Here is a 20,152-nt window from a genome sequence, read left to right on the forward strand (position 1 = left end):
AACATTTATTTATTTTTGAGAGGCAGAGAGAAACCGAGTGTGAGTGGGGGAGGGGCAGAGAGAGAGAGAGAGAGAGAGGGACACAGAATCTGAAGCAGGCTCCAGGCTCTGAGCTGTCAGCACAGAGCCTGACGCAGGGCTCGAAACCACAAACTGAACTGTGAGATCATGACCTGAGCTGAAGTCAGACGCTCAACTGACCGAACCACCCAGGCACCGCTCAAGATGATCCTTATGGCCCCAAGTCTACAAATACTCCTGAGCCATGGTGCCAGGCTCCAATGCTGACTCTCTTGGTTCCAGTTTGCAAACGCTCCTCTTCAGTGTGACGCTGACCACCAAATCCATCCCACAGCCTGAGGTCTGACCAGGTTCGGTAGATACCTGCCATATTTTTGACCACCCAGCAACTTTTAAATACCCCCTCTTAGGAGCCTGGTTATCCCTAAGAAAGAAGTCAGAACTTGCTTTTTTTTTTTTTTAGTTTTTAAAATTTTTTTAATGTTTATTTATTATTTTGAGAGAGAGAGAGAGAGAGAGAGCGCACCAGCAGGGCAGGGGCAGAGAGAGAGGGAAACACAGAATCCAATGCAGGCTCCAGGCTCTGAGCTGTCAACACACGGCCCAATGCAGGGCTCGAACTCACAAACCTTAAGATCATAACCTGAGCCGAAGTCACTTAACCAACTGAGCCACTCGGGTGCCCCAGAACTTGCTTTCCAAGCCTCCCCTGGAGCTAAGGTTTGGGTATGTGATCCAGGCACCTCTGATCACATACGACCACAGAGATGGTGATTTGGGAGCTATGGATATGAAGAAGGATTGCCCTGAAGCCATTCTGGTAAGGGTAGACATGGTGACATCCAAAATTTCACAGACAGGGCTTGTGAGATCCTTCAGTAGAGGCTTTAGCCCCGAATTTAGAAGATGAGCTACTGTGGTAGGCAGAATAATGGCCTTCCAAGGATGCCCGTGGCCGAATCTTTAGAACCTGAACGTGCATCTGGGACTCACGTGGCTGATGTGGCCAAGCTCAGGATCTCGAGATGGGGAGCTATCCTGGATTATCTGGGTGGTCCTGATGTACTCTGTAGAATCCTCATAAGAGGGAGGCAGCAGGGTCAGAGTCCGAGAAGGTGATGTAATGAGGAAAGCTGAGGGAGCGAAGGGGACTTATCCCCTTGCCTGAACCCATGTGCACGGTCACTAAGAGCAAAAGCTCTGGTGTTAGTGACACCTGACTTGGGTAAGTCCTTCACTATGTGGGGCCGCCTCTGTAAAGTAACAACCACAACACCTTCTTCCTGGGTAAAAGGGTGCTTTAAGAACTCCTAGCTCATAGCATTGCCATGTAATGAATGAAATGAGACAATGTATAAAGATGCACTTGGCTCAGTGCTTGGCGTAGTAGGCATGTGATTATACACGTGTCACTCCCCACCTGTTCCGCCAGTACTCCCCTATCACCCCTGCATTTTCATGCTGACGTTTCTTGTAACTTCAGAGTCCTTCTGGCCTTTTCTTTTGCCTGGCAAAACTATTCCAAGATCGAGCTCAAATATTATCTCCTTGTGGAACCTTCTCTTTGACTCCTTCAAGCAAGTCCCCACCCTGAATGCCTCATCTGATTCTGTTGCCATGGCTTGCTTACAAAGGCACTTCTGCCATTGAGAGTCTTTTTCATTTTGAGGTAGATAAAGCCCAGCGTGACCTCTCCAGGAAACAGGAGCCTCTCGAAAAATGTCAGGTGAACATTCCCAGAATGATGCAATGATGGAGAGGGGAAGGTTGGAACTGCCACCTGCCCTTTCCGGAAAGTAAGGTTTGGCTGGGAGCGTGAAAAGTTCAAACCTGAAACATCATATGATTGCATAGCAAACCTATGGAGGTGTTCTAGGTGGGTTTAAAGGAAAACGACTCTGAGAAAGTTGAGGATTACAGGTGGCTCGGTTGGTTAAGTGTCCCGCTTGACTTCAGCTCAGGTCATGATCTCATGGTCGTGAGTTTGAGCCCCACATCGGGCTCTGTGCTGACAGCATGGAGCCTGCTTAGGATTCTCTCTCTCCCTCTCTCTCTGCCCCTCCCCTGCTTATGCTTGCATTCTTTCTCAAAATAAATAAACATTTTTTAACAAAAGAAAGTATAAATTACATAATGGGTGCGTATGAGCAATTATTTTACAGAGGATTTTTTGGTGCACAAAAGAATTGTTTTCTCTAGAGAGGAAGTCGTCCCATTGCTATAAGCAATTATCTGCTTAACAATTCCAAATGCAGGCAGGGCAAAAAGCCCCAGTGGTAGAGGCCACTGCCAAGTGAGGTTCTATCTGAAATTAAGACAAAGCACCTCAGAGCTGAGTGCCAGTGAGAAAAAGACATTGCTGGGCGTGCAACTATTTACACGTTTGTGCAAAGTCAAGTGCATCTGAGTGGTATTTGACTGTTTTTTTTCCCAGAAGTCAGCAAGAAGTTTCAAACCCTCCAATGTATCTTTATTTTCAATGTCAAATCACAAATTGCAACTAAGATCACTGGGCAAAGGGTTATTTTGTAAGGGCAAAGGGTTATTTTGTAAGTTACTCGGACTTTCAAACAAAATACACAAAAATGGAGATCACAAAAAAAAAAAAAATGGAGATTACTCCTTCAGGGCCCTATGAATTGGTGAAACAAATGTAGTTTACAACTCAATTGGGCTGTGGCCCACAAGAGGCCCCGTCTGCCTCCACAGAAACCTTTTCTGTCAAGTGGGAATTACACTTAGAACCACTGGTCCACTCTTACCCTCGGCCTGCTGACATTAGCAACAGAGTTGCATTCAGAAATTCAGAGACAAGAGAAACATGGTTGGGGTCACTCAGGCCATGGAACCTTTGTAAGAACAAAAAAACCAAAAGGTCATGACCTTGGTTGCCTCTAAAGTAAAGACTTCTCTGTTTTAGATTATAAACTGGTTTGGATGAAAACCAGCTGATGTGTGGACAATCTGATGGGTTCAATAGGCTTTTTTCAACCTTTGTAATTATCTCTTTGCTAAAGTAAATGTTAGCATAACCATTGACATTTGGTAAGTTATTCTGTGCTACTCAGGATAGGAGACAGATAAACTTTTATCATTTTTTTTTTGAGTAGTTAATATACATATCCTATCACAGAACCTTATTCTGTTTTGTCGCTATGCTGTGTAGAAATATATTTCTATACAGTTAAGTTCAAATAGTTGCACCTGGGTGCAAATTGCTCTGTTTTCCAGTGTGTGCCTAATTCTGAAGACACGGCACTCCTTTGAGAACAAGCAGTGAATTTCCTCTGCAAGCCTGGAGATCGGGCAGAAGTAACCGAGAGGCCCGGCTGAGGACCTACTGGGGAAACAAACCCAATCAAAGACGAAGAGGCCCGATCACGGGCCTCTTGGGGCGTATTTTTGCTAAGACTGATCACATGTTGCTCTACTCCGGCAACATAGGATGTACCCCTTCTCAGATCCATGAGCACACTTTTTCTAAAAGATAGGAAACATGCCATTTCTCAATAAGTAGACAACCTGTCAAAATTACGCGGAAGTAAAATTGTAACTAGAGAGCCTTGGTCCTTTACAGCCATTAATCTCTTCTATCCTCTTTGAAAATCCCGAGGGGAAGAGGCAAGTGACAGCAGCTCTCACACAGAGACATGGGTGCATGAAGGACTCCTGTCAACTTGACAGGATCTAAAATAGTCCTTTGGCAACTGAGCAAAGGATGGGTTCCAGGCAGAGGGGCAACTGTGCACATCAGAGGAATGGGTTCCCTCCCTTCGGCTGGGGCAGGCGCTAATCCTGCGGTCTCCCCAGGACGGCAGCTGTGCTCTAAGGGTGGCCATCGGATGCTTGACAAGAGCCAGCTCAGGGAGTAGCCCAGCCCAAGCCCATACCCGCACGCTGCTACTGAAAATGTTTTAAAGATTCATAACGTCTTACGTACTCCACTTAGCAAGAGCAGCTGTCCGTGTTCTCCTCCCTCCTTGCAGAGTAGGGCAGTATCAACCTCCCTTTGGAGTTCGACCAAGTAATAGGAGTCCCCACCCTGGGCGTTATCAGCTTGTGTGTGAGTTGCCGGGAGACTGGTTTATTTCACGTTCAGCAAGCGTTTCCTGAGCTCTCACTACATGTAGGGCTCTGCACCATGGCTTGGGGGAAAGTTCAGAGAGGAGTAATAATATTCATTAAAAAAAAGAACTGCTCAGGGCGGCGTAATAGAAATAAAAAGATCAGAGGGTCGCCTGGATGGCTCAGTTGGTGAAGCTTCTGGCTCTTGGTTTTGATTCGGGTCATGATCTTGCGGCTTCATGCGTTTGAATCTCGCATCAGACTCTGCACTGGCAGTGCGGAGCCTGCTTGGGATTATCTCTTTCCCTCTCTCTCTCTGCCCCTCCCCCACTCATGCTGGCTCTGTCTTTCTCAAAATAAATAAATAAATAAATAAATAAACGTTAAGAAATAAAAATAAATAAATAGTAAAAAGATTAGCTCCAGGGTATCACACACCTACTGTGTGTCAGTCCCCATGTTTGCCCTTAATTGTCTCGTGCAATCTTTGGAACAGCCCTGCAAGCTGAGGATCTTCATTCCCGTTTCACAGATTAAGAAACTGAGGCTCAGAGAAATTACATGACTTGGCAAAGCTCAAAATATCAAGGTTGGGAAGGGAATTGATTCAGTGGCAAATGGGGGAGTCCTTGAAGGTGGTTGGGCAGGGACATGACCTGATCAGAGACTAAAGAAAAGAAGTGTGTAGAATGGCAATAGGATAAATCAAGAGGTGGGAAATTAGCCAGGGGTCAGTTAGCATTTGGTGGAAAATGTGCTAAAGATTGACATACAAATCTAAACAACACACACATATGCTTTAAAAACACGATCATCTGCAATAAAAACTACAAAGAAAAGCCAGGAAATTGCAAATGCAAAAATTCAGGCTAATAGTTACTTCTGGGAAGGGGGAACAGAAAAAGGAGGGAGGATATAATAAGGGTTGAAGTTTCAGTGGGCTTAAACTGCATTTATTTTTGTTTTATTTATTTTATTTTATTTTTCAACTTTATTGAGGTATAATTAATAAGTAAAGCTGTAATCTCTTAAAATACACAATCTGCAGGGCACCTGGGTGGCTCAGTCGGTTAAGCATCCGACTCTTGATTTCTGCTCTGGTCATGATCTTGCGGTGTGCGAGTTTGAGCCTCGGGTAGAACTCAGCATTGACAGCATGGAGCCTGCTTGGGCTTCTCTGTCTCCCTCTCTCTCTACCCGCCCCCCCCCCCCCATCACACATGCACCTGCACTCACTCTCTCTCTCTCTCAAAAATAAATAAACTTAAAAAAATACACAATCTGATATTTGATATACATACACATCACAAAAGGTTTCCCACCATCAGGTTAATTAACAGACCAGTCACCTCATGTATTTCCTTTTTCTTTGTTTTTAATTTTTTAAAATGTTTTATTTATTTTTGAGACAGAGACAGAGCACGAGCAGGGGAGTGGCAGAGAGAGAGAGGGAGACACAGAATCCGAAGCAGGCTCCAGGCTCTGAGCTGTCAGCATAGAGCCCAACGCGGGGCTTGAACTCACAAACCGCGAGATCATGAGCTGAGCCAAAGTCGGACGCTTAACCGACTGAGCCACCCAGGCGCCTCTCCTTTTTTTTTTTTTTTTCTTTTTTGGTGAAAATGCTTAAGTTCAACACTCTCAGCAAATTATACTTATACAGTATAGTATCCCCGAATAGCAGCCACAGAAGCTGGGGCACCAGGCGTGTGTACAAGCTCTTCCCAGAGAGATGGTGATGATCTGGTTGTTATAGCTGGGATGAACAGAGGGAGAAGGTGGTGGAAATGCCCACTGGCATCCCTGGGTTCCACTGAGGATCGTAGCTAGCCCCTAGATGCCTGCAGATTAGAAACCGGAACCTCAGATAGAGGTTGTAAAGTCTCCTGTGTCGCCATCTTGATTCCTCTCCTTGCCTCATTCAAATAATGGTTACATTCTCCCTGCCTTGTGCTGTTTTGCAGGCACACGGGTGGTCAATACGTTCTCCTTTGAAACCCTGTGTGCTAGCGTTTTAGAAGTTCTCCCAGCTCAGAGTGCTCTCAGTGTCTCAGTGAAGTTTTCAGTGTCCTGAGACAAAACCAAATACCTAATAGTTTTGTTTTTCAGTGGTTAGGTCCACATAACTTCAAAGTAGTGGATTATGTGGTGTCTCTTGGATGTTTAAAATACCCAGTGGTGCTCCTGTGATTTCACTGTGGTCTTCTGGATGGCTCAGCACACAATCTATCTTCAGATATGCTCATGGGTATGAAATGTCTCTAGATATAGATATAGATTAATTATATAGATTGATATAAAATATTAATATTTAATATATAAGGGCTTGTTCAAAGCTGAGGTGGATGGAGACATGAAAGGAGCATGGGATTCCCTTGGCTTGGTGATGGATTGGATGTGGGGAGGGGAAAGTCAAGGCCTCATTAGAGTGTCGAGGCAGGATGTTGAGAAAAGCATAACGTCGGTGGTAGGAGCTGATTGAGGGATTATAGGAAGAAACAAATGTAGTTTGGGACGTAGTGAGTTTATGGCAGCAGAAGATATTCAGATTGCCAGAGACAGTTGAATAATTGGTATAAGCTTACATTCCAGAGATCTGGACCCAAGAGACCGATTTGGAGACCACCTACAGACTAACCCTAACCCTAACCCTGGCTGCTGGAGGAGTGTGATGGGAACTGAGGGCAGAGACCAGGGAAGCACCCACACATTTGTACAGGAGGAGTGAGAGAAACTTGTGAGAGGACCGCGAAGGGGGAGCAGCTTCAGAGAAATCAGGGGGAAGGGATTCTGGAAAGGGGTGGGGCTACGGGGGATTGTCAGTGGAGTCCAGTGCTGCTGGGACAGTCAGAGGAGAAAGACAGTTACAAGCCATGGGAACGGACAGTCAGCAAGTCATGAAAAACAGATCATGGGTCAACCTTGCTCTTTCAATAAATTTGAAGGTAAAGAGAAAGTTGGAAAACTGGCCTAAAGGGATAAAAGGGGTAAAAGGACTTTTCATGGCTGTTACCTATGCTCACTTACAGGCAGAGAGAAGGAAGCCAAGGGAGAGGGAAGCTGTAAAGCAGAAAAGTAGAAGGGGCAAGGACTTCGGCCAAGTGACAGAGGAGACAGGAGGAAACAGGGTCAAGAGCACCGGCCAAGAAAGACCAGTGCTCCTTTCTCAGAGACCGGCATGGGTACAAGGGAAAGCGGGATGAAGGTTAAGTCCATGGGACAGACATTGAGAAAGGTCCTGCCTAAAGGCATCGGGTGTCTCAGGAAAGTGTGAAGAAAGCCTGCAGGAGTCAGGTTTGCTCAGGGGCTTTAGAGCCAAGACCAGAGAAGCCAGAAATCAGCCAAAGGGGTGCAAAGGATCCTCCCACAGCCTTGAGGTTCACATAGAGTTTCAACAATCCGATCCGTGTCTGGTGGCTTCGGGGAGCTCTGCTCTGTGGCTGTCTTCCATCAGGGCTCAGCAGCTCCGGAGGGAGTGCAGACGGGACCAGGGTGGCATGGTCAGGGCTGGGCGGCAGAGGACAGGGCATGAGGGCATCAAAGAGACATCTGGTGATCATCTGGCCCCAACGTGGGGAAGGGAGGCAGGTCTGACAGGTGCAAGGAGGGGTGAGATCTGGGAGGGGCCAGTGTCCTGTCAGATCCATCCCGACTCTTCCCAGGCTTCCCAGCCCGCCAGCTGGTAGGTAGCATCCACCAGTGGAGGCACTGCCAGAGTACTGGGGGTGGAAGAAAGGGTGACTCGAGGCTATTTATCACCTTCTTCCCCTCCCTGTGGCATCACTGGTGTGGGCTGTGTTTCCTCTTGGGCTCCAGGCCCTACAGGGAAGTCCCTCCCTCTGTGGTCCCAGCTCCCAGAGAGCAGCCCCTGCCCTGGGCTGGTTTCTGGCCTGGTTATGCCCCCCTCTCCTGCTGATTCTCCAGTCCCAGCGCCGGTCATGGGTTATTGCAACCGTGAATATCTCTGTGACCCGTGAACCAATTCCCTGGTTGAAATATCTAGAGTGGGTTCTGTCTTCCTAAGTGACTTTCACAGATACGCTGGAATAGAAAGGAGTCGAAACCGACACCTCCTTTTTGATCTGCTCCCATCCCCTTCTTTCTCTTTTGCCTCAAAACAAGCGAGGAACAACATGTAGTTTTTAAATTGTCGAGTGGAGTGTGGCCAAGGAGAGTGCAAGTGTGCACACAGTCTTCACCGTGTAGGGCCTGGGTGGCCATCCCGGGCCTGGGTTGATTGCAAGAGCCAACACGAGCTTCCTTGCCACCTTTCTGAGATGGGGCCGTGGAGACACAGAGCCAGGGGTGAGTGCGTGTGGTCATCTATAAGGCCCTCTGACCCAAAGTAGTTCTGCCACCATAGGTCTTGGTAGCTGAAATTCCTCTTTTTTCCCCCTTTGACTCAAGTTACTCTGCGTCTCCAGGAAGCTTATATTTAAATAGGATAATACAAGAAAGCCACTCAGTTAGACCAAGATGGACTACAGAGATGGCAGAAAACTTTAGGAGATGGAGCCCTTGTAGGAAGTTTGGGTTTGTACAGGCAGAGGGGAAGGGAGAAGGCCTTCTAGGGACAATCTGGGTGGAGGGTGGCCCAGGGAACAAAGTGCAGAAAGGCACAGGTTTGCTAGGGGGAGACAGTGAGCACCTCCACCTGGCTGGTGCTTTCAGCCATAGAGAAAGAGAGAAGTTAAAAAAATTTTTTTAAACATTTATTTATTATTGAGAGACAGAGAGACACAGAGCGTGAGCAGGGGAGGGGCAGAGAGAGGGGGAGGCACAGAATCCGAAGCAGGCTCCAGGCTCCGAGCTGTCAGCACAGAGCCCGACGCGGGGCTGGAACTCCCGATCTGGGAGATCATGACCTGGGCTGAAGTCAGTCGCCTAACCGACTGAGGCACCCGGGCACCTCAAGAAAGAGAGAAGTTTAGATAGGTCAGCTGGAACCTATAGGACGTTGACTACCAGACTATGGATCTCGCCTTCACTCAGGAGGCAATAGGAAATAGTCGGAAATTTCTGAGTCGAGCTGGAGTGTGTCGAAAGTGGTTACGTGGAGGAGAGTCAAGCCCTGAGCCCGGTGGCCGTGTGGAGAATGGATCAGAAACTGGGGACAGGTAGAGCGATGAGGAGGCCATTGCAATAATCCAGGGGTGTTGTGGTAAGGACTTGAGCTGGAATAACGGCAGGGGGCCAAGCAAGTGAAGGACATGAGAGATATTAGGAACAAGTATTCCATAGGATTAGGCTGATGGGATAGGAGGGTTCTAGGAGATGGATGAGATTCGAGCAAGGTTGATTTGTTGGAAGCACTTCCAAAATGTGCACTTTGTTATGAACCCACAGATATTTATGACTTCTTGAGTGTCATTACCTAACTCATTTACCGTCTGGAAATTCACATCCACTTTATCCATCATGTGGGACTGACTCCTACTCTGTATGTCTTTGCAGATAGATTACCTGACCTTGTAAAGAAGTTTTTATAGCATGATAACAGGTAGTTATTTTTAAAAAAAACAAAAAACAAGACTTAACAGAATCCCAGAACTCCCAAATCCAGACTTGGTCAAGGATTACTAGAGAAACTCAGAACTGGAAGCTAAGCATTAACTCTGTTTGCCCAACTGAGGGACAGATAGCACCGCTCTGCAGGCCAGCTCAGGCCACGTGACAGCTCAAAGCCCAGGTGCCTTATCCAGGAACCACTCCCGTGCCATGCAAGTGGCCCTGGCCTTGTGGAGGAGGGTCACATCTACCAGAAAAGAAGACCATCCTATCACTAAAGAAACGGTTATTCTGTGCATAATACTGGGTGTTAAATAGAGCCGTTCTTAGCATTTTCCGAAAGTTCAGCCAAGACATTTAGACTTCAAGTGTGAATGAAACATACCATACGGTGTGTGTGTATAAACGTAAGGATGTACTTGAAAACAGACAATATAAGTGATAATAGGAGAGAACCATAGTTGATCCAATCTACGGAAAGGGACAGAAATTCCATTACCTTGGTTGAAAGATTTTCTTCTGCGTAATACGGAAGTAATAATGCGATGATCACACGGTCACTGCCACTCTTACCTCGAGAATAATTTCCCTACCAGTCACTCTGACTAGACCCTCAAAAGCAGGATTTCTACCTAAGCAGCTTAAGATGTGTGAGCATCAGGTACTCTTCAGCCTGGTGTGCTTCCTAGAAACCTGCACACTTAGCCCCCACAATGGATGCGGGGTACCAATGCTTCAAAGTCCCTGGCAGACCCGGTCAGCTCACAGACCCAGTTCTCAACCCCCTGCCCCAGCCCATTGTTTCCCCCTGTCTCTGTCCTGCTTTTGAGTGTTCAGCTCATCAGCTTCATTTTCCCATTCCTGTCCTTCCTCCCAGAAGATTCGAGACACCGTGTTCCCTTGTAACTTTGACCTTGGTGCCTCTGGGTGACATTCTGACTCTCTACGCTGGCCGTGCTTCCTGTTTTCAGAGAATATTGAATTTATTCACGATGAAAATAATGCTAAGTTGCTCCCCTCCCGGTTTAAATGTACACTTCTGGCAAGGTCCTGGTGTCGAGGCAATGCGTTCATTCATCTAACAAGTGTTTAGTGAGCACCTACTAAGTATGGAGCACTGGGCTAAATGCTAAGACACCAAAGTGAAAGTCACGTCCCTGCCCCCAAGGAGCTCTCCAGCTGGAAGGGGTAGAAAATTATAACGCACAAGCATATACTGGCCACATAGGAATTTGCTGCCCTCGGTCCAATCCCAAAATAAAACACTTAAAGCCAACCAGAAGGAATAGGCTAGAGTAAAATCTGTTGTGTTTGGGGGATCAGGAATGATTTATATTCTTATTTAAAATTCACATTAATGTTAAGACAGTATTTATAAGTAAATAGAAAAGTAAATTTTGGATAATGTCTGCTGTGACCAGCAACCCCACCACTCACCGGTGGTGTCTGGGGAGGCGTTTGATTGATGGGGTCAGACCCCCACGCAGGCGCTGGGGACATTACTCGTCACCCCTCCGTGGACACTTATCCACCTGGGCTCACCTGCAAGAACCCCCAGAAAGGTTCAAAATGAACACGGGATGAATCACACAGTTCCTTTCTTCAGCTCTCCTCCACCTCCCTGTCTCTCTTTTGCTCACCCTCTGTCTTCACTCAGTGCCTGCGTGTCGACCTTGATGAGCCCAACAGTGTGTTGAGTATTAGTGTGGATGCAAAGACCACGAGGTCCTTGCCTTCGAGGGCTGGCCCGGAGTGAGATTCTAGGCCCACCTCTGGGTGAGGAGGTGGGGAAAGTGGAAAGAGCAGGAAGAGAGCAGGACTGGGAGGAATGTCTATGCAACAGAAAGGCTGCATGCGGATGTCACAGCTTCAGTGCATGGGGGTCTGGAGCCTCATCTCCACTCCGTTTGGGAACCTTGAGAGGCATTTGGAGGGGTTAACTGAGGTACGTGTTATGTAACCAGGGCCACTGCCTCTCAGGGAGTTCACAGCAGGACACTCAAGTGCTGTCAGCGTTTGCTCTGTGGTGACTTCCAAATTAGGAAGCCCAACTAGCCTGGAAATCCGGGAATGCAGGAGGAGAAAGAGACATGTCCCAAAGAGGGGCTGAGCTAATCTTGCCCCATAGCCTGCAAAGGAAGGGCCACAGGCTCTCTCTCTCTGGCAGTACTCTGATCACCCCCTCCTCAAAGGCAGAGGGAACTTGTAGCCCCTAAAACTAGTTTTGTTTAACTTCTGACAAGGAGTGTATTTGTCTTTATCAAAAGCATCAGGCAAGAACAAGTGTGGCTTCATGAATTCTAATTCCATCTCATAGTCTGTGCTAGAAGATGAGTTTCTTTTAACTTATCAGTGCCAATGAGCAAATTAAAACGGGTTTGACTTTCGTCTGGTGTCGGGGATTCAGGCTCAGGCAATACTGGCCAACGATTATCATTTGTGGTAGAATTTAAAGTGAAGTTTTGAGGGGCACCAGTGTGACTCAGTCGGTCCAGCGTCCGACTCTCGGTTTCGGCTCAGGTCATGATCTCATGGTTTTGTGGGTTCGAGCCTCACACTGGGCTCTGTGCTGATGGTGCGGGGCCTGCTTGGGATTCTCTCTCGCGCTCTCTCCCCCACTCTCTTTACCCCTCCCCCGCTCACTCTGTCTCAGTGTGTCTCAAAATAAATGAATAAACTTAAAGAAAAATAAAGTGGAGTTTTGATTCACGAATCTATCATTGGCTGTTAAATCAGGCAAATACGTGTTTTTTACGTAGCGGCTCAAAGCCAAACAGGTGCTGGCCTTTGGAGGGGTAGCGAGCAGGAAGCAGGCCAACGCTCTATCTGTCCTGAAGCCAGACGGGAAAGATGCAATTTGTTGGATCACAGGCCCCCAGGCAAAATGTCTCATCTCTTCCGCCACCTTAGTGTCTTGCTTTGTGTCCGGGCTAAGCTCCCTGCCTTGGCCCTCAGGCTCTGTGAGGCTGTTTGTGTATGGGGGGGGCGGGGCACAGTTTCTGACTCTGCCTCCTTGGGTCCCTGAGAAATGGCTAAGTGTTTCTCTGAGGTAAGGAGCACAACGTCTCTGAAGAATCTGGGGAAACTTCCCTGGCCCCAGCCCACCTCTCTGGGTGACCCTGTCTGTGTTTCGGCACACACTTTCTCCCTTGATTGAACCACTGCAAACCCACCCACCAGACCCCTGCCTCCTGTGACGCAGCTGCCCAGGCCGGGACACTGGAAGGCAGGCAGTGGGCAGGGGACTGTCAGCAGTCCAGCTCTCCCCAGCCCACGCCAAAACGGAGTCAGCCACAGAATACTGCACCTAGAGTCAACAATACTGTATTGTGCACTTGGACATCTGTTAAGATAGTAGATATCATGTTACTACACGAAAATAACATTTTTGAAGGGAGTCAGTCTGTCATTTGACTTCTGCCCCGATCACGGTCTCACAGGTTGTGAGTTCGAGCCCTGTGTTGGGCTCTGCGCTGGCAGTGGGTGGGGGGGGGGGAGCCTGCTTGAGATTCTCTCTCTGCTCTCCTCTCTCTTTCTCTCTCTCTCTCTCTCTCTCTGAAAATAAATAAGTCAACTTAAAGAAAAAAAAGGGAGTCAGTCAATCAAGCTGCTTTGGTCGCTTTACTTCTGAGCTTGTGGGAAGAGAAGAGCAGGGTAGAGAAACTGAGGGCCAGAGGGACAGTGACCTGCCTGAAGGTACGGAGTGAGGGGAGTACCGAGCAGCGCTAGGAGCCTGGCACCAAGTCCCAGAGCATCTCCCCTGCCCCCGCTAATGGCTGGAGGGAGACTTGGAGCGAGCAAAAGACGGGCAGGCCTGGTCTGGGGCGTCAGCACCAGGCTAGTGATACGAAAACCACCACTGTGCTTTGTGGAGGTTCTGTCTAGCTGGGAACAGAGACGAACATTAGGAGCTTGGCCTACATTGTGGGGAGGGCTCCGGGGTGGGGGTGGGGGGCCAGCCTGCCGTGGGAAGGACACTTAGCCTCACTTGGCTTAGGGGGTGGGACGGGAGAGGACAGGCACGGACCTGCAGGCCGGTGGGGGCAAGGGGGAGTTGCTGGTGAGGGTGTTCTGAGCAGAGTGACATTGAGTCCAAAGCAATTTCTGGAAGGCAGGAGGAAGAATGACGGATTCTCTGAAGTGGAGGAGTCTGGAGCGCGGAGCGTGAGGTGCAGCAGCGGGAAGGAACATCCGAGAGAGCCAGGGGATTGAGCGTGAGGATCTCAAAGTCAGGTTGGGGTTCAGCCTAAGTCAGAGGGCTTTGGGAAACCCACCACAGATTTCAAGTGAGTAGCAAGCTTACTGGGTGTGTGCCTGGCAATGCTCCTTTCTGGCTGGAGTGGAGATTGGGTCGGAGGAGGTGGGAGCGGTGGCCAGCAGACCCGATAGGAGGGACGTGCCACGATCCAGAAGACAGCATGGGTGTGAGAAGCTGGCCTCCAGGCAGCTCCATGGTGCTCATGCTTGCATCCAGCTGGTCTCCCGGGTGCTCCTCGGCAGCCCATCACTCCCACTGCCAGGACCATGATCAAAAATATTCTGTGGCCTCCTGTGGGCCTGGCAGGTCCGGGGGCTTGGGACAGAGGAAGGGAAGAGAACAGGGCAAAGTGGGGAGATGAGCAGAGCAGTTTTCCTGTGGGCTGTGTTCTTGTCCCATTCTCTGTAGGGCACCAGGCTTTGGCAGACGCCCTGTGGACCGGTCGGGAGGAGGGGAGGCTCTGACCACTTGTTTTCAGCTTCCAGACTGCCTTACTAAATGTCATTCTTATTTCAGGAAATGAGTTTGAACTTTCCTAGACCATTGGGTCCAAGAGGGCACAGCAGCGCTCACTGTGTCTAAAAGCCTCCTGATGGCTCAGGTGGCTGTCGGGGGCAGACTTCTTACTCTCTGACCACAGCCCCTTGGCCAAGTCACTGAACTTACCTGGACCTCTCCCTGCTCCAGGGAGAGTAAAAACTTGTCCATAAAGTATCCCCACAGCGTCCACGCCCAGCAGCGGGCTGAGGACCAGGGATGAGAATATTGGCCGACAGGGAGGGGAGGAGGAAGAGGAAGAGGGGTCAGCGGGGCCACGCAGGCAGTGGAAGGAAGGCTTTGCTGACCGGCCGTCCTGACCTTCCAGCTACAGCACCTGACTCACCTTCGACATCGCTCTGTCGCCGTGAAGCGCCTGACAACAGAGCACATAAAACGTGGAGGTTCTTTTGTCCAGCAGATTTGCTTTTCCGTCTCGGACGCTGAAGGAGGAAATGCTTCTGCTCTCCTGCCTCTGCCATCTGCCCTCCCTAGACCCAAGGCGACTGTTTTTCTCTGTGCCTCCGCCCTCAGATAGGCTGCCCACCATCCTACCCTGCCACGTGTCCTGGAGGTGTCACGGGAGCTGCGTGCGTTGGACAACCCAGGAGCCGAAACACTGTTCCTGGTCTTCTGCTCCACTGCGCTAGCCAGTATTTCTTTCCCTTCCTTTTACAGTCTGTTGGCCCACGAATTGACTAGATGCTACTGCATTTGCATAATGAGGGTTCAGGTGAAAATGATAAAAGTGAAAAGGCAACCTGGGGGTCTGAGCCGTGGGTTAACTCTAGGGTTGACCCTGTGACCTTGTGCGTGTGGCGTCCAACGTGAGCCTCGGGAGCTCCGTCCCTGGCTCCTGCCCATGAGCAGCTCAGCGGCTCCAACAATAGGCATGGCTCCTGCCAAGGAAAGCTGGCTGAGATCCTGGAGGGCAGCACCCGGCTGCTCCCACCTCCTGGGCAGGAAGCACGGGGTGGGCAAGAGCTCTGTAACCCACAGCAAGCCAACTGAGTTCCTGGGGGCCGCCCTACCCCGGGCATGAGACTTGCGTGCTGACTTAAGCAGGGTAAGGCGCTCTGTAATCCAGCGCTGAACTGAGCGGCACAGGTTGTCACGGTCAGAAGAGCAGCGGGAAGGGCTGGGCGACATAGGCAGGGGTGTCATGGGTCTCTCGGGTCAGGAGGGCTGAGCCTCTCAGGGTCTGTGCTTGGAAAGTTTTAAGTTGATAGTAAAATGCCATTGTTTTGCCTCTTTTGAGTCAACATTCAGTAGGTTCGAAGGCAGGTAGTAGTCGCTGCTATCCACTGCCTATCCAAGCAGACATTTATTTATCCGACACTAACTCCACGCTCTGCCCCGGCTAGATGGTGGGGAAACACAAGGCTGAAGGACATGGGGCCTTCCCTCAAGGAGCTCACCTTGAGGCTTGAGGCTTGAGGCTTGAGGCTTGAGGCTCAGGCTTACTGACGCGTGCTCCCCTTTGCACTCGGTGCATTGTCCCCAGGCCACCGATCTCATGACCAAGGTTAACCCCACCAAATTGTTCCAACGAAATTTGCAAGGAAAACATGAAGTGATGATATAACTGCATGACACAAGGGTGAGTCCTTTTATGAACTGCTGACCGCAAGCTTTTTGACATCTTTTCCTCGTGGAAAGCTAAGGAAGCCCCATCCATCCCAGTTACCACCTCCTACCCACTATACCATGTCCACTCAACACTGGATGATTAGGAGGCCTGCACTTGAGTTCTGGCACCACCTCTTCCAATCTCGGGCGAGTTGCCACCGTTTTGTTCCTCGGTTTCACCAACGGGAGACAAAACATAACAACAACCAGAAAAACCTCAAAGAGCAAAAATAGAAAATACATACCACAACAGCAAGCTATTAAGTACTAATAGTATCCTCGTATGGGAGATTCCATAAAAGCCTATTCCAGTGCTACAGCCTAATCAAGTTGTGGTACACAGTTCTGAGCTATACAATCGATGCTGGAGAATGTTAGATTCTGATCTTCCACAACCCAGCAGGAGCTCCATAAATTCCTGCAAAACCACCTTAGATGCTTGGAGGATGATTGGCTTTCCTTTAATGGCTCTTATGGCTTGGTTTCCCAGTGAGGCAGACTCTGAGATGAAGTTTCACATGCCGGATGTTTATTTGGGAGTTTGTTTTTGGAACAAACACCTGTTGAAGGGAGGGGAAGGAAGCAGGAGTGGCCAGAGGGGGGAGAGTCATGCTGCAACGTGGGCCCGTGAGGGCCTCAGCAGGCTGCATGGGACTCTGGAGTGAGAATGGCCTTCAGATTATCCCCTGTTATGCTAACTTGGCCAGGTCTTCCTAGGCCTACACTGATCGTTGTTTTGTTTCATTGTCCTATTTTGTTATATTTTGCCTCTAGATGGAGAAACTGAGGCCTAGAGCAATGGTGACCTGCTCAAGGGTGGAAGAAGTAGGGCCAGGACTCAAACCTAGACTTAATGTCTGGTCTCATGTAATGTCCCTACTGCAAAGTGCCTCAATCCCTTGTTTTATCCATTCATTTATTCAATAAATATGCCATATGCTTACTTTTCTATAGGCACTGGGGGTTAAAAAATAAAAGAGGCACTATTCTAGCCTTCACGATCTCACATTTTCCCCTGTCTGTTTCAGTTACAGACTTACTTTCCTGCAAAGTTTATTAGCGTTTCTTCAATATCAATAAGTGCCTCTTTCTCCTTTAACATGCTTGTGACCCTCCTACGATCTTGTCAACACACTGACTCTGATTGAGCGGTCTGGGATGGGCCCGAGTTCTGCACCAGGATGTGATGCTGTTGGTCCCGGACCCCTCTGAGGAGCCAAAGTCTACTCTTTCGAATCAGTTTCTGCTTTGGTCTCCCGAAGTCAACCTCACCACACAATCTCTTCTTGGCTGAAACGTTAGTTGGGTTGCGGCACATCGGAAAGGTTCCATCCACCGACAGCATAGCGTCACGGCTGAGGGTATTGGTTTGGGTGTCAGGCTGACGTAGCCTTGAATCCTGGCATTACCTCATACATAGAATCTGGGCAATTCCCATAAGCTTGCTAAGCTTTAGGTTTTTCATCTGAGATGGGAGTGATAACATTAGTTATCTACCTTATGGGTTTGGTATTTGCCTTATGGATTGTTGCAGAAATAAAATGTGTAAATGCATGTACAGGGTTTACCACAGTTCCTGACACATAGTAAGCACCCTGTAAATTCTTACAAATGACAAAATACCAATCTTTTTTGGCTGCCTACAACATGTGGATCCTAAGCCAGTGGGTCTATCCACAGCTAAAGAATGATTTGCATTCATTGGAGGAGTCACCGGGCACAGGGCATTATAGTAGAAAAAGGGTCTTTGATAATCTTGCTCCTGGCTCTTGCAGAGGGCAAAAAGAGCTGCCCAGTTCCCTGGTCTGGTGTCTGGTGGATGCTTCTGAGAGAGAGACCGATGCCATAAGAAATAACACTGTTTAATGAATGACCTTCTGTTGTCAATACTTCTGAATAACTTTCTGGCACCAGATAGGGCTCCTTGGGCGTCCACCATGGAGCAAGTTGGGGGCTTCCTGAGCCCTCTCTATAGTTCCTAGAAGGATGGGAGGTGCCACTGCCTCCATTCTGATTGTCAGGAGAGGTGGCAATGGCTTTCTGTTTGTGGAAAGGATTTAGTTCTGGAAAACCATACTTGTCCGTGTGGATCCTGACCAATGGCAGGGACTGGACCATGAGCTGGCCACTGAATGTGCCTCGAGATGGCAGGATTGGGACCAGAGAACATCACAAAGGTATCCATTCATTTTGCTGGGCCAACATCTATAAGAAAACGAGGAAACCTTCCCAAATCAGTGCACAGCTCCTTCCCAATGCTGTTGATGTGACTACTCTCCACTATGTTTAAATGCAGTTTCTTTTTTTTTGTTTTTTTCAATACACAGTTGCTGCTGATGCTGCTAAATTACAGTTTGTGCGTGTGCACATTTTCCCCGCATGTGTAGGTATCAAGCATGTTACTAGTCTAACAGTTGGTGCATCTCCAAACACACTGAACCTGATTTCAGAGAGGACTCACAATGCAGGGGTGTGGTTGATGTTAGTGCATAGGTTGCTTCTGCTTTTGTCTCGGTAAGGAAATACGCTGCCATAGTAACACATTTTGGGGGTTTTATTTCACGGGGAAGGTAGAAAATTGCCTTGTAAAGATAGCTCCACCCAGTAATCATTCACAGAGTTTTAGGTACTGAAATTCACCATTTCTGTGCTTTATATTACTGGCTTCTGTAAACCACCCCCCTCCCCCCCAAAATTAAAGGGCATTTCACTTTTTCCCTGCCAAAGCAAGCAAACAGCAGTGGGATGACCAAACTAAGAAGATGATTTATTTCAGAAATTTTAAATAAGAGAAAAGAACTTTCAGATTCATGGCCCAGAACCTCCAGAAACAAGAGTCAACAAATTTAAGGAGCACACATTTAAGGACACTAGACACACAAGAGAGAAAAAGCAGAGGGGACTCCTTAGGGAGTGTTGTGGGGGACAGGACATAGATAAGGAACAATTCGACAAATAAGTTAATTAAACAACTTCACATCCTGATTAGGACTGTAAAGGAATAACAGGAAATGTGCTGAAGGCTCCCCCTACTTTGGATGGGTTGGGGGGGGCTAAGAGAGACCTTCCTGAGAATGTACATTTAAGCTAAGACCTGTGTAAGGAGAAGTAGCAAGGGTGTGTTCTCTTTCTCAGGCAATTAAGTTAATGTTAATGAAAAGAATGGAATACATAACTCACCACTTCCCAGGCCATGCCAATTTCCCTACTTCTCAGGGCTCAGGAACTCCACTGAAAGGCTCTTGGCTGGAACTTTCCAAACCCCAAGCCCTATGAGTTGGGGTGGGTCCCCACCTTCAGAAGCAGCAAACCATTTCAGAGGTTAAGAAACTCAGCCGGGGCTTCACAGAGTCTAACAGCCTTGGCCGAAGAGTCCTGTGTCAGGAAAATATAAACATTGATCACTCTGAGTTTTCCAAATAACCGATAGCAACTTTTTCTTTTGACCAGCGCCCACCTTGCACAGGCTGGCTGGTGGGGAGGGGAGGGGAATGTAAAACACTTTTAAAGGTATCTCAGTGCATCCAAATGCATTTAGCTTAACTCATTTGTAGTCTGACCTGGGTATGTAAGTTGTTGTCTTGGCTCTCTCCACCTTTCTATTCCTAGCCCTTTCCTTACCAGCACGGATACTGATGCCCGGGGGCAGAGCCAGGGGGGGATGAGTTACCTGTGGGTTTGTCAGCAGTGGCCTGTTGGACTTGGCTCAGTCTTCTGTTGATTGACCCATGAAAGATGTGCTGCTTACTGGTTCCAGAATTGGGCGCTCCTCTGGGTTATTTGATTGGCTCTTTGGCTGGTGGTGGTAGAGGGAGGATGATGTTGAACCACCTTTTCCACCTTCACTGCACAGTGTGGGGCCCACTCCTGAGCCTTCTGCCACTATGGTGTCTTATCCTTGATGCGTGGACTTGGGAGAGGCCATATCAGGATGGCCTAAGTCCCAGCTACTTTGTATACCATCTGACTGACCCATACTACGGAAGTTACTGTCTTTGTTTCTGAATTGGGCAGTAAAAAAATCAGGCTATCTCTCTCCATCCCTTTTCTGACTCCCCAACCCACCCTCTTTCAATGTTGATCTCTCTCATTCCACCTTCTTCCACAGCCTGGCATCACCAGGCACGTCTGCCA

The sequence above is a fragment of the Panthera uncia genome (assembly GCF_023721935.1).
Source record: "Panthera uncia isolate 11264 chromosome A3 unlocalized genomic scaffold, Puncia_PCG_1.0 HiC_scaffold_12, whole genome shotgun sequence".
NCBI classification, from domain to species: domain Eukaryota; kingdom Metazoa; phylum Chordata; class Mammalia; order Carnivora; family Felidae; genus Panthera; species Panthera uncia.